Source organism: Pan troglodytes, chromosome 10 (assembly GCF_028858775.2).
Source record: "Pan troglodytes isolate AG18354 chromosome 10, NHGRI_mPanTro3-v2.0_pri, whole genome shotgun sequence".
NCBI classification, from domain to species: domain Eukaryota; kingdom Metazoa; phylum Chordata; class Mammalia; order Primates; family Hominidae; genus Pan; species Pan troglodytes.
The window spans coordinates 17,384,135-17,399,208 of NC_072408.2; the positions used below are offsets into that span (position 1 = coordinate 17,384,135).

General features: G+C 37.8%; 1 protein-coding gene across 6 annotated transcripts in view; it reads left to right on the forward strand.

Annotated features, from left to right (window-relative positions):
• Window positions 1-15,074, forward strand: part of KLRD1 (killer cell lectin like receptor D1) — a 98,112-nt gene that overhangs the window by 52,316 nt on the left and 30,722 nt on the right. The gene's annotated exons all lie outside the window — the stretch shown is intronic.

Genomic DNA, 15,074 nt, shown 5'->3' on the forward strand with positions numbered 1-15,074 from the left:
CAAGAACAGTCCCTGAACTAGTGCTGTCTTGATTCCTATTTATTTTCTGACCTATTGCTTAACTTGTGTATGCTATATAAGCTGTGTTTAATGGTAACCATTGATTTAAAAACACTTACTGCTATTTGCAAAATAAGTCCTTAGTTTTAAATTATATCCTTCCAAAAACTGCCACTTAAGTAAAGTTATTTGCTACTGATTGCTAAGAAAATGTTACTTCTTTTAACATGTAATGCAAATCATGGCTGTTTTTGTTTTGTTTTGTTTTGTTTTTTCCTGTATGAACAACTTTCTTACCTGGGAGAATTAGATATAGCAAATTTGCACAGAGGCATACTCTTTCTTAAAGGGAATGTTAAATATGATAAATGGCTTCTCAGATATGTATGCTATTTTCATTGTGTTTTACAATTCTTTTTTTTTTTTTTTTTGTAAAAACATGTTAGCATCAGTTTTTTTTTTTTTAATTTTAGGTTTAGGGGGTACCTGTGGAGATTTGCTACATGGGTAAATTGAGTATTCTGGGGATTTGGTTTACAGGTTATTTCATTACCCAGGCAATAAGCATACTACCCAACAGGTAGTTTTTTGATCCTCACCCTCCTTCTACTCTCCACCCTCAAGCAGGTCCTGGTTTCTATTGTTCTCTTGTGTCCACATGTACTCAATGTTTAGCTCCCACTTATAAGTGAGAACATGCAGTATTTGGTTTTCTGTTTCTGTGTTAGTTTGCTTAGGATAATGTCCTCCAGCTTCATCCATGTTGCTGCAAAAGACATGATCTCATTCTTTTATATGGCTGCGTTGTATGCATGGCTGTTTTAGTCACTTACAGTTTCAGAAAAATGATTTTTAAAATGGTCTAGCTTCCTGTTTCTCTAGTATAAATGCCTGAATGTGTTTTCTGGAAATCTTATTATCAAATCACATTTTATTTTTCTAAGCAGAATGAGTTCAAGATTGTAAAGGATTCTGATTTATATAAATAGGCAGTATGACAGGTATTCAGGGGTTTTCTTTATATGCATGCACTTGCCCATTATTTCTGTTTACAAATTACGTTACCTAAATACATCCAATTGAGACAAAATCTCAAAGAATGCATGTTCAGAACATGATTATAATACTTACATAATCATATGTATAACTTGTATCAAGAATTTTTCCATCCTTATATTATTTCTTATTCTCATTACATCAAAATTTTTCCTGCCTCATGTTATTTCACATTATTATCTGTCTCTACATTCCTCCCTCTTTCCTCTTCCAACAAAAAATCCTTTCATGATTCTGAAGCTAATATTGTTACCTGTGGTCCTACTTGTCCAAATGATAATGACACTAATGTGATAGTTAACAGTGGTCACCCACATCCAGGCTTGCAAATCTCAGTTTTGATTTCCTTCTCCTCTGTTAAGTAAAACCTACTGCTTCTGGGCCAGATACACAGATTTGACTTTCAATATCTCTTGCAGTAGAATTTTATTATTTTTCATCAGAAATGTCTTTCTCCTTTCCCATGACACAAGTTAGAATTACCAACAATCATTACAATAACATCAGTGGTCTAGGTGCTAAATGTTCTTTCCAGGGCTAGCAACACTGTGGTTGGAAGTGTTCTGTACAGAGGAACATACAGTGAAATGATGTGTCAGCCACACTTTTTGCACACCTTGAGTGTATTAACCAGATGCCTGATGTTTAAATGAAAAATAATCACTGGATTAAATGCAGGAGAAAAATCTCTTTTCCTTTCTGAAGAAAAAATTCAACATGGGCTAGATCAGAATAGAGATGGACCGCTTCAGAATAAATATTTATTTAATAATTATATAGAAAACATTTAAGTAGCCAATATTCTAGGAAAATATACAGCAGAATATTTAATCAGAACTTTGTTTTTATTTCTTTATTATTAATTGCAAATAGATTTTTTGGCTACCCATAGTCTAGACAATATTGTGTAGGGCAGCAGGATGATGTTCACGCCATGCTCCATCGTTGAGTATCAGAAGATGCCAAGAGTTCAGGACAGATTCTAGCCATTTCCAGGACCTGAAAATGAGGAAGGAGCTAGAGAATTATATAATTTTTCCACTTTCTCATCCCAGCTTCTCTTCTCCTACCAATGCTTTCCAATGGTTGAAAACAGACAGAAGCCAGAGGGTGAGGAAGACTGTGTGATACAGTTGTCAGAGCTCAGCTGCACAGAATGCAGCAAAAAAGCATGGAGAATGGAGGTGAGGTGTGGTTTGAAAAACAGGTGTTGAGAATCCTGCCCCCAGAAGCCTGTGGTGGTAGAGTTGTGAAAGATCCACTGGGAACCCATTGCACATCCATATAATAAACTATGTGTGAATGTTTCTTGTAGGTAAAAGGGGTCCAGATGAGAGCAGGGAATAACCTGGACTCATCCTAGATTCTATAGTAGGCCGAATAATGGCTCCAAGTATATTCAGGTCATAATCATTGGAAGCTGTGAATGCTACCTTACAGGGCAAGAGATACTTAGGAGAAGTGAGAAGAGATTGAGGATCTTGAGATTGAAGGATTATTTTGGATTATCAAAGTCAGCTTAAAATGTAACCCCAAGTATCCTTATAAAAGGGATGCAGAGGGAGATTTGAGTACAGAAAAGGAGGAGGCAGTGCAATCATGGGAACAGAGGCTGGAAAGACAAAACCACAAGTGAGGGAGCGCTGGCAGACATGAGAAGCTGGATGAGGAGAGGAACAGATTCAGCCCTGCTGTAACCTTGATATTAGCTCCATAAGACTTTTCAGACTCCAACCCTCTAAAACTGTAAGAGAATAATTTTTGTTGTTTTTCTTACTAAATTTGTGCTTATTTGTTACAGCAGCAATCGTATACTAAGACAGCTGCCATGCATGAAGAGTGATAGGTGGGATATAGCGCTCTAACAGAAAATATGAGACACCTGGTTTGAGGGTGAGGAAGAATCAAAACCACACAACACACAAGTGCAGGTTCATTGCCCATGTCAGGAGCTGTAGTTGCAGGGCTCCGCAGGGATGTATCCAAGAACCCCCTGAGATTCTCTCCCGAGACAAAGAGAGGAATCATCTACACTACCTTTTTCTGTGCTGATTTTCTCATCTGAGTTCAGTTGGAGCCAAAGGAAAAAGAAAAATGTTAGCTTTGCATAAAATTCAAAAATTTTGTTATTATATAGATTTAGGAATTTGAATTCCTGAGATGACACATTCCCATGACTGAACATGACTAAGAGACGATTATCTGAGAATTACTTACATAATTGGAGACTCCGGGGAAGCAGGTGAAGAGCAAGACTATATATCCAATTTAGAGGGAAATTGAGGGAAACCTTGGTCATAAACTTACACAGGCAGTATTTGAATTATTCTAATTGCTTTGGTTGCATAAATAGAATTCTGTAATCTTGAGAAACAATAATTCTCATACAAATGTAGCCTTCTAATCTGAATTCTGTTAAAACTACCAATAACCACTAATCTCTTCTAGTTTTAATCTTCTGGTTTTTGAGAGTAAAGTACTCTGATCGTTATATGTCACTCTTCTATTCATTATTTTTCTAAAAATATAAATATTTGATTTCTCTAACATTGCCTATAATTTTTTAATGTCAGCATTATATAATAAAATACATTCTCCATAAAGTTACAAATATCAAATAAAAACATATACACATATATATACATACATTTTTTTTTTTTGAGACCGAGTTTCACTCTTATTGCCCAGGCTGGGGTATAATGGCATGATCTCGGCTCACCACAACCTCCACCTCCCGGCTTCAAGTGATTCTCTTGCCTCAGCCTTCCTGAGTAGCTGGGATTACAGGCATGCACTACCACGCCTGGCTAATTTTGTATTTTTAGTAGAGACGGGGTTTCTCCATGTTGGTCAGGCTGATCTCGAACTCCTGACCTCAGATGATCCGCCCGCCTCAGCCTCCCAAAGTGCTGGGATTACAGGTGTGAGCCACCGCACCTGGCAAATAAAAATATAATTACTATAAAATTCATATATAGTGTTATGTTTAAAATGATATGCCACTTTATATTTTGGCTTTAAGTTATTGGTCCTGTGACTGAACTTTGGCTTCTTGCTCTTTTGTAAGAAATATTGTGGAGCATACATAATGATGTGGGTACAAAGTTAGAAGATGTGTTCAAGGAAGGCATTCCAAAGGAGGTGTCATTTGAGTAATGTCAAATGAGCGACATTTGACAGTAGAGAGTCTCTAAAATATTTGAGCAAGGAACTGTTCAAATAGTGGACAGTCTCTAAAACATAAGACTGAATGGTTTGTTTGAGAAGTAGCATTGGGGCTAGATCAGAGGGAGGGACTGAACAGAAATAGGTAGAAATAAAGACAGAGAAATTGTCAGGGAAACAAGAGTGTAGTAGATATTATTCAAGGTAGGTTGATGTATTCGTGAATGTCCAGGCAGGAAAACAAATTCTGTGCCAAGTCATTACATAGAGGGAAGTTAACAGAGGAGGGTATTTATCAAACAGTTGGAGAAATCTAAGAGTCCGTCAGGAGAAAGAAGACAATTCAGATATGGGCAAAACAGAAAGCTGGTACTATTCCCAGAGCTAGAGGAAACAAGGGAGCAGGTGGGTTTACCAGAACCACTTGATGGGGACTGGCACCACAGTGGCTGGTGCCTGCCACGAGGCAGTTGCTATTTGGCAGCAGTTCAAACAACATAGCATGAGGGAAGGACAAAAACACGATTCCACTTGTATGAGGTATCTAAAATAGTCTAATTCATAGAAGCAAGGAGCAGAATAGTGGTTACCAGGGACAGTGAGGAGCGGAAAATGGGGATAAGGTTTTAGTAATGCAAAATGAGTAAGCTCTAGAGATCTGCTGTACAACATTGTGCCTAGACTTAACAATATTGTATTGTACATTTCAAACTTTGTTAATAGAGTAGATCTCATGGTGTATTCCTATCACAATAAAATAAATATTAAAATTAAATAAAACAGACCAGTACATAGCATGTGTGGTCACTGCAGGAGATAAAGCCTGAAGCAGAGAGGGGAAAGACAAAATAACAGGCTTCTCCCCTCTTCCTACCTTCCAAATCTCAACCCAGTGGCTCCATTGACTCCACCTACCCGGAAGCTGGTTAGCCATGGAGGCGGTGAAACATGTGTTGCAGGAATCAGCACCCCAAGAAACAAGCAGAACAGGGGCAAACCAGGGAGGACAAAGAGAAAAGTGACTGACAGAGTGGAAGAAACCAAATCTATCAATGCATAGAACCATTATATTTTGGGAGAGTCTACTTCTCATACTCAATCAGAAGTAAGACTTGTTGGCTGGGCATGGTGGCTCACGCCTGTAATCCCAACACTTTGGGAGGCCGAGGTGGGCGGATCACCTGAGGTCAGGAGTTCGAGACCAGCCTGGCCAACATGGTGAAATCTCATCTCTATTAAAAATACAAAAAAAAAAAAAAAAAAAAAAGCTGGGCATGGTGGTGGGTGCTTGTAATCCCAGCTACTCAGGAGGCTGAGGCAGGAGAATCACCTGAACTGGGAGGTGGAGGTTGCAGTGAGCCCAGGTCGTGCCAGTGCACTCCAGCCTGGGTGACAAGAGCAAAACTCTGTCTCAAAAAACAACAACAATAACAACAACAACAACAACAACAACAAAAGACTTGTTAACACAATATTCTGTGAAGAGATTCAACTTACCTTGTCCAATCTATACATAGGTTTACTATAACATGTGTGTAAAATCACTCAGATAAATTATCAGTATGAAACCACATGTGGAGGGGCTCAGTAAGCGAGGAATAGGTGTTTTGAACAAAGAATTGAGTATAATTTAATCCACATACTGACACAGGAGATAAGTCCCCAGTTCTTTATCCATAAGGCTAAAAACCAAATCTCTATAAACAAAATGTTTTCATTAGTTTGGTTCCAAAACCTGAACTTAGCTAATCATAGTTTTTGTTTTATACATTTTGCTGTGGAAATATTAATGTGCTGGGTTATAGCGTGAATCATCAAATGCCAATGAGGCTGTTAATTCATGTATGTATAAACACATATATTTTAAAATAAAAACTAATAAATTTTAAAGTACATTTCTTTCCACAAATTCCAGATAAGAAATTAGGGTCTCTGGGCCAGGTGCAGTGGCTCACACCTGTAATCCCAGCACTTTGGGAGGCCAAGGCGGGCAGATCACCTGAGGTCAGAAGTTCGAGACCAGCCTCAACGTGGAGAAATCCCGTCTCTACTAAAAATACAAAATTAGACGGGCATGGTGGTGCATGCCTGTAATCCCAGCTATTCAGGAGGCTGAGGCAGGAGAATTGCTTGAACCTGGGAGGCGGAGGTTGCGGTGAGCCCAGATCGTGCCATTGCACTCCAGCCTGGGCAACAAGAGCTAAACTCCATCTCAAAAAAAAAAGAAATTAGGGTCTCTGTATCCTACACATCATTTAGTTTCCACTTAAAATTTTTAGATGTATGGTGAGAGAACTATATATAAAAGAACAATCTATGCCCTATTCCTGTGAGATTTCTCTTCATTATCTGGCTCTACTGATGTTGCCAGTGTACCATGCTAGCAATGTTGCATATTAACCTGGAATAAAATATCATTTCCGTATTTTCAAAATTCTTTACTACTATTTATAAAATAAATTCTTACCTTTAGATTGTGTTGTTGCTAAAATTGAAATTTAAGTAGAGAGTCGTGTGACTGATAAAAACGGGTTCCTTCTTTTAAAAACAGTCTGTAAAACCACAGCCAGTCAAGTCACGTTTATTCTAGAAATTATTTTTGCTGTATGCTAGTTTTCTTTTCCTCTCATGTGAACCATTTTTATGTCTAGTCTCAAAAATTCCTGTTACAGTCACCATTCTGTCATGATAAGGGTTCAGAAATAACTCAGGGACAAACCATTCCTTTCTTTAAGCTTCCAATATGAAATAAGTCCTCTGTGTATCAATAGTCACCAGGATAATTTTTCACATGTATTATTTAACATCTTTCTTCATGGTACCTTAAAGTTGTTTTTTTTGTGTGTCTTTACCTGCCCATTATTTCCACCTACAAATCACGCTATCTCTAAGCACATTATCAGAAGAAAATTCCAGTTAAAAATCATCTCATAGAAAATATGACTGGTATTTATAGTCCAATCAATGCTTTATGATTCTTATGTTATTTTTTCTTTGTGATTGACTCTTTCCTATTCCCTCCTCTTCTCTTAACAGGTAAATATTGTCACAGCTCTAAGTTTAGTAATGTTTCCTATGTTTACACTTGCCGGAATAACAAAAATAGCGCAGTTATAGTGCTAGTGATCAGCCACATCCATGCTTGTAAACCTCAGTTCTAGTCTCTTCTCTCCTCCCTAAGCTATGTCTTCTGCTTTTTGCCCAGGTAAATTGCTTCAACTCCCAATATTGTTTGCAACAGCATCTTATTGTTTTCGCCAGACACACCATTTCCTCTACCCATTACCCATCCACTTTATCCCCAACATCCTGCGGTCACACCAAGACCAGTGTAGGTGTTAACTGTTATTTTAGGCAGCAGCAACTCTGTGGTTGGAAACGTTCTGTACCATATGGTGTGATGTGTCAGCCACACCTGTTACACATAAAGTGTACTGATGACTGAGGTCTCATAGGGGTCCAGGGTCATATCGGAGTCCAGAGATTTCCATGAAAGTTTAAAGTTCAGTCTGCAAACTCACTGTAACTAATAATGAATAGCTTATGTCCTATCTGCCTCAATATGTTTCTTAATGGTTTTGAGCACTAATTAGGTGTTAAATATCCTATATGTTTATACATTAAACCATTCTCAGAACATATTTCCAATAAACTATTTAGTTGCATTTTACGTTTTACACATGATGGAAAAGAATCTTAAAGGGGTTATGTAACCTACTCAAGTTTACGATCTACCAAAAGCAGAATCAAACATTTGAAACTACTCACTTTTGACATCTTGTATTTAGCAGATTGAAGAAGCAGAAAGAACAATTACCTGATAAGGATTGATTAGAAATTAGTTTTGAATGCAAAATAGTCTTTGAATCATCATTTTATTTAGCTTGTGGTGCTTTTTTTTTTTTTTTTTTTTTTTTTTTGTAGAGACGGGATCTCACTTTGTTGCCCAGGCTGGTCCTGAACTCCTGAGATCAAGTCATGCTCCCATCTTGGCCTCCCAAAGTGTTAGAATTACAGGCATGAGCCACCGCACCTGGTCCCGTAACTGCTTACATTCAGTTTTGTTCTTATAAAGAAACTCACTGGGCACCAGGTGCAGTGGCTCACACCTGTAATCCCAGCACTCTGGGAGGCGAGGCAGGGGGATCACCTGAGGTCATGAGTTCGAGACCAGCCTGGCCAATGTGGCAAAACCCCATTTCTACTAAGAATACAACAATTAGATGGGCGTGGTGGTGCGCCTGTAGTCCCAGCTACTCAGGAGGCTGAGGCAGGAGAATCGCTTGAACCTGGGAGGCAGAGGTTGCAGTGAGCTGAGATTGTACCACTGCACTCCAGCCTGGGCGACAGAGTGAGACTCTGTCTCAAAACAAAAACAAAAACAAAACCCTCTTTTTTTTATTGTTTATCTGTTTGTGTTTTTTTGATGATTAAAAACTGTGGTGAAACTGTACCTAAAAGCAAAGATGGATATGCATTGTAAGGCACAGGTTTGAAGTTAGACAGCCATGGGAGAATGCAAGGGTATGCATGAGATTGGTATAGTCAATAAGTATTTGCTGGTATTTGTTTCATACACAAATACATGCATATATACAAATAACTCCGAAATTTTTTTTTATTTAACACTCAGACCTCTCACGGATAGGTTGCAAAAAAATGTTATACAAATAATGACAGCATTTCCTCCCATGAAACCTAACTTCAAACAAATCCAAATAAATTCTAAGTTTTAAAAAAGACCATCCATTTTGGTGCCAACATCCTTTTCAAGTGAATTATTTATATACTGAAGTATTATAAAACCTATAAATAGATATTTTTATATATAAACAGATACTTTTACGAATTAAATTATGCTTCTTAGAAGACAGAAGCATGAAATAGAGAAATGAGGAAATAAAATATGTAACTAAAAATTTGCTAGGACTTTAAAAACCACCCCTAGGTTATACAAAACTACGGGGATAACTTAGTTTAATTATCTGTCTAAATACGGATTTTTACCTCTGTAAGAAAGATCAGGCCAGGCGCAGTGGCTCATGCCTGTAATCCCAGCACTTTGGGAGGCCGAGGCAGGCGGATCTTGAGGTCAGGAGATCGAGACCATTCTGGCTAACATGGTGAAACCCCGTCTCTACTAAAATACAAAAAATTAGCCGGGCATGGTGGCGGGCGCCTGTAGTCCCAGCTACTCAGGAGGCTGAGGCAGGAGAATGGCGTGAACCTGGGAGGCAGAGCTTGCAGTGAGCCGAGATCGCACCACTGCACTCCAGTCTGGGCGACAGAGCGAGACTCTGTCTCAAAAAAAAAAAAAAAAAAAAAAAAAAAAGTACAAAAATTAGCCAGGCATGGTGGTGTGCGCCTGTAATCCCAGCTACTCAGGAGGCTGATAGAGGAGAATCGCTGGAACCCAGGAGGTGGAGGTTACAGTGAGCCGAGATTGCGCCACTGCACTCCAGTCTGGGCAACAGAGCGAGATTCCGTCTCAAAAAAAAAAAAAAAGAAAGATCAGTCAGTACATAGTCAAGTGTGTGTGCATGCATATATATGCATATGTATACATTATGTAAATATGTTGTAATTATTGTATAATAAACCTACATTCAATATATCTGTGGCGATTTATCTATCTAAATTTGAACAAAAACTAAAAATTCCCAGCACAATCGAGGCAAAATAAAATATAATTTTCTTACAGTTATGCAAAATGACTCTCTAGATTTTAATCCGTTAGAGGTAGAGGTAGACAAAGGTTAGTGAGACTCAGCTTGACCACTGCTTGGTTGACTTTGAGCATGTTTCCTTGATAATCTCCTGTGTCTTCAACTATGAAATTTAAGAACTATTACTATCAATATCATAGGGTTTATGAAGATTAGATGAAGTAAATGTTATAAAATAATCAAACACAGAGCCTGGCATAAAGTAAACTCGAAAATTTTTAATGGTTTTATAGATAATCATTAAATATCATCAATTATAGACTACATACATCACTATGAAAGAATTAGAGGTAAATTATAAAATATTAGCAATAATCCTTTATAAGACTCTTTTTTAAAGATTTATTTCAGGCTACTGGAACTTGAGAATGTATAAAGTGTTTAATGCGTACCAAATAAGTGTTTAGTCACAAAATGTTAGAAGGTGAGTTGGTTAGTCTCATAGAGTTTTACTGGTCTGATTCTTCATCTCCTGTTTGAGTATTTATGTGTCTTATTATTCTGAGTTAGGGCATCCTTTTACCTCCTGTGTCTCTTTTTCTTTATGCCCAAGTTCCATCGGCAGATACTGACCATAGAGCTTTGCAATGTAGACAGTTTTGCCTAAAGGCTAAGACAGAGGCTCAGTTCCACTTCACTGACACTTAGTGACATTACGCGGGCTTTGGAATTTAGGAAGTGACCAATATGTCGACTTTGGTTTGTTATTTCAGAATGAGAACCCTAAAGGCCACCCAACAGTTCACCACAGAGAAACTTGTTTCTAGCCACATAGGAGTTGACAAGCTGCAGCTGCAGCTGAGCTCTTTGCAGCTCTTTCATGAGGTTCTTACACCTTGCTAGGTCCTATATAAAGGACTAACCTATTATTTAGAAAAGATACACATTAAGGACTCTAATTAAGAAATTTTGAAACGAGTTATGTTTTCTCCATTCTGGCTTCATAAACTTCTTTCTATGCTAAACAATCAGGGAAACTGTCAATGTTTTATTCAAAATGTATGTTACTAATTCTGTGACCACTATTTGCACACTTCTTTTACTACATAAACATGTCACTTTGTAAATAGCTACTGGGCAGTGTAGATTTACTTATATGCATAACTTGAACATTATTTTGTTTCTTTTGGAGTCTGCCTATTCCCGAACCACATGTGGAATTGGTAGTTGCTTTGGTTTGGTTTGTTTATTTGCTTATTTCTTTTAGTGGGAAGCAGTTTTCTGGATTCTTTTAACTTGATACAGATGCAAAAAGGGGAAATGTTTGTGTAATGTATCTGGTCCATATCCATAATTGAATTTGTAAATTTTTTTTTTTTTTTTTGTGACAGAGTTTCATTCTTGTTACCCAGGCTGGAGTGCAGTGGTGCAATCTTGGCTCACTGCAACCTCCGCCTCCCAGGTTCAAGCGATTCTCCTGCCTCAGCCTCCCGAGTAGCCAGGATTACAGGCATGCACCACCACACCCAGCTAGTTTTGTATTTTTAGTAGAGATGGGGTTTCTCCATGCTTGTCAGGCTGGTCTTGAACTCCCGACTCAGGTGATCCGCCCACCTCGGCCTCCCAAAGTGCTGGGATTACAGGCGTGAGCCACCCCACCCGGCTGAATTTGTAATTTTTAGTTAAAATTGAAACTGTAAAATGATACCATATTTGTAAGAACAACAACAAGGCAGTTTCCAACGCCCAAAATATAACTGCAAAGGCATTGGACAACGTAAATTAAAATGGTATGTTCAATAAGAACTGAAAGTCAACATAGCAAACATCTACCATGGCAAATATTTCCTTACTTGGATTGTAGCTACGAAATGGTCATCTCTACTCCTTGGGAAAGGCCAGAGCAAGACCTATAAAGTCCACTCTTAGAAAAGTTCCATGGATAGAATGAATGACCAATAGGAAGCTGGCTATTTAATTTAAAATGATGTTAGGATCTTTAACTCTAGGAATAATCAGAGGTAGAAGGAATTTAGAATAATCAGAGGTAGAAAGAATTTAAAATGATTTCATATTGCTAGGTGATCTTATTTATATTAAAGAAAGCATTGGACATAATAGAATTCCTGATACATGCACGCACAAACACACACACATTGAAATGAGACATACATGTCGAGCACTAGAATTGGCGTGTAATGTGTGCTCAATAAATGTTCACAACTCTCCCCTAATAAACAAACTTATTAAAATGAAAATTGGTAAATAAAGGAAAAGTTTCAGTATTTATCTTTAATAACCATACTGCAGAGTAACAAAATAATTGGTGGCAAGTATTTTCTGGAATATAAAATCAGAGGTTATGTGATGATGGTTACATGAATTTACACATGATAAAACTGCATAAAATGACATATATATATATACACACACAAATACACACAAGCAAATGAATGGATATATAAAACTACTAAAATCTGAATACGGTCTATGGATTGTACCAATGTCAATTTCCTGGTTTTGACATTGTACTCTAGTTATGTAAAATACAGGCATACCTCAGAGATACTGTGCACTCTGATCCAGGCAACCACAAAAAAGCAATTATTGCAATAAAGCAAGTCACATGAATTTTTTTGGTTTCCCAGTGCATGTAAATGTTTACACTGTACTGCAGTCTATTAAGTGTTCAAAATTATTATATCTAAAAAACAATGTACATACCTTGATTAAAAATATTGCCAGAAAATGTTAACAATCAGCTGAGCTTTCAAAGAGTCCTAGTCTGTTTCTGTTTCTGGTGGATCTTGCCTCATTGATGGCTGCTGACTGATCAGGGTGGTGGTTGTTGAAGGCTGGGGTGACAGTGGCAATTTCTAAAAATAAGACAACAATGAAGTTTGCTGCATTGACTGACTCTTCTTTTCACAAAAGATTTCTCTGTAGTCTATGATGCTGTTTCATTGCGTTTTACCCACCGTAGAACTTTCAAAATTGGAATCAATCCTTTCAGACCCTGCCACTGCTTTATCAACTACATTTTTTGTAATATTCTAAATTCTTTGTTGTCATTTCAACAATGTTCACAACATCTTCACCAGGAGTAGATTCCATCCCAAGAAATGTCTCTTTCCTCATCTATAAAAAGCAGTTCCTCACCCATGAAAGCTCTGTCACAAGATTGCATCAATTCAGCCACATCTTTTTTTTTTTTTTAATCCTATACTATTTTAAGTTCCAGGATACACAAGCAGAACGTGCAGGTTTGTTACATAGGTATACATGTGCCATGGTGGTTTGCTACACCTATCAACCCATCGTCTAGGTTTTAAGCCCTACATGCATTAGGTATTTGTCCTAATGCTCTCCTTCGCCTTGCCCCCCACCTTCTGATAGGCTGCGGTATGTGTTGTTCCCTTCCCTGTGTCCATGTGTTCTCACTCTTCCACTCCCACTTGTGAGTGAGAACATGTGGTGTTTGGTTTTCTGTTCCTGTATTAGTTTGCTAAGGATGATGGCTTCCAGCTGCATCCATGTCCCTGCAAAGGACATAATCTCATTCTTTTTTATGGCTGCGTAGAATTCCATGGTGTATATGTACCACATTTTCTTTATTCAGTCTATCATTGATGGGCATTTGGGTTGGTTCCATGTCTTTGCGATTGTAAATAGTGAATGCAGCCACATCTTCAGGCTTCACTTCTCATTCTAGTTCCCTTGCTATTTCTACTACCTCTGCAGTTACTTTCTCCACTGAAGTCTCGAACACCTCAAAGTCATCCATGAGGATTGGAATCAACTTCTTCCAAACTCTTGTTAATGCTATATTTGACCTCCTCCCATGAACCACAAATGTTCTTAAATGGAATCTAGAATAGTGAAGCCTTTCAGAAAGTTTTGAATTTACATTGCCCAGTTTCATCTGAGGAATCACTATTTATTTAATAAATACAAAATGTATATCTTAAATAATATGACTTAAAAGTTGAAATGACTCCTTGATTCACGGACTGCCGAATGGATATTGTGTTAGCAGGCTTGAAAATGACATGAATTTCCTTGTACGTCTTCATCAGAGCTCTTGGGTGACCAGGCTCATTCTCAATGAGCCATAACATTTTTAAAGAAATCTTTTTTTCTGAGCACTATGTCTCAACAATGGGCTTAAAATATGTAGCAAACCATGTTGTAAACAGACATGCTGCCATCTGGACTTTGTTGTTCTATATAGAGAGCACAGGTAGAGTAGACTGAGCATAATTCTTAAGGGTCCTAAATTGTTTGGAATGGTAAATGAGCATTGGCTTCAACTTAAGTCACCAGTTAGCCCCTAACAAGAGAGCCAGCCTGTCCTTTGAAGCTTTGAAGCAAGACACTGACTTTTCCTCTCTAGTTATAAAAGTCCTAGATGGCTTTTCCAGAAGCCTGTTTCATGTACACTGAAAATCTGTTGTTTAATGTAGCCACCTTTATCAATTATCTTAGTTAGATCTTCTGGATAACTTGCTGTAGCTTCTTCATCAGCACTTACTGCTTCACCTTGTACATTTCTATTATTTAGATGGCTTCTTTCTTTAAATCTCAAGAAGCAACCTCTGCTAGTTTCCAATTTTTTTTTTTCTGCAGCTTTCTCACCTCTCACAGTCTTCATAGAATTGAAGAGTTAGCGCCTTAGGCTTTGGCTTAAAGGAACATTGTGTGGCTGGTTTGATCTTTGATACAGACCAGTAAAACTTTCTCCATATTAGCAATAAGGCTGATATATATATATATATATATATATACATATATATATACACACACATAATTTGCATGCTCACTGGCATAGCAATTTTGATTTTCTTCAAGTACTCTTTCTTTGCATTCACCATTTGGCTAAATGTTTGACTCAACAGGCCTTTCGGCCTATGTGGGCTTTCAAAATGCCTTCCTCACTAAGCTTATTCATTTCTGGCTTTTGATTTAAAGTAAGAGATGTGTGACTCTTCCTTTCACTTTTACTCTTAGAGGTCATTGTAATGTTATTAACTGGCCTAATTTCAGTGTTGTGTTTCAGGGAATTGGGAGGCCTAAGGAAAGGTAGAGAGATGGACAATCGCTGGCCAGTGAAGCCGTCATAACACTTACATTCATCAATTAATTTCATTATGTTATATGGGCATTGTTTGTTGCACCACAAACCCATTT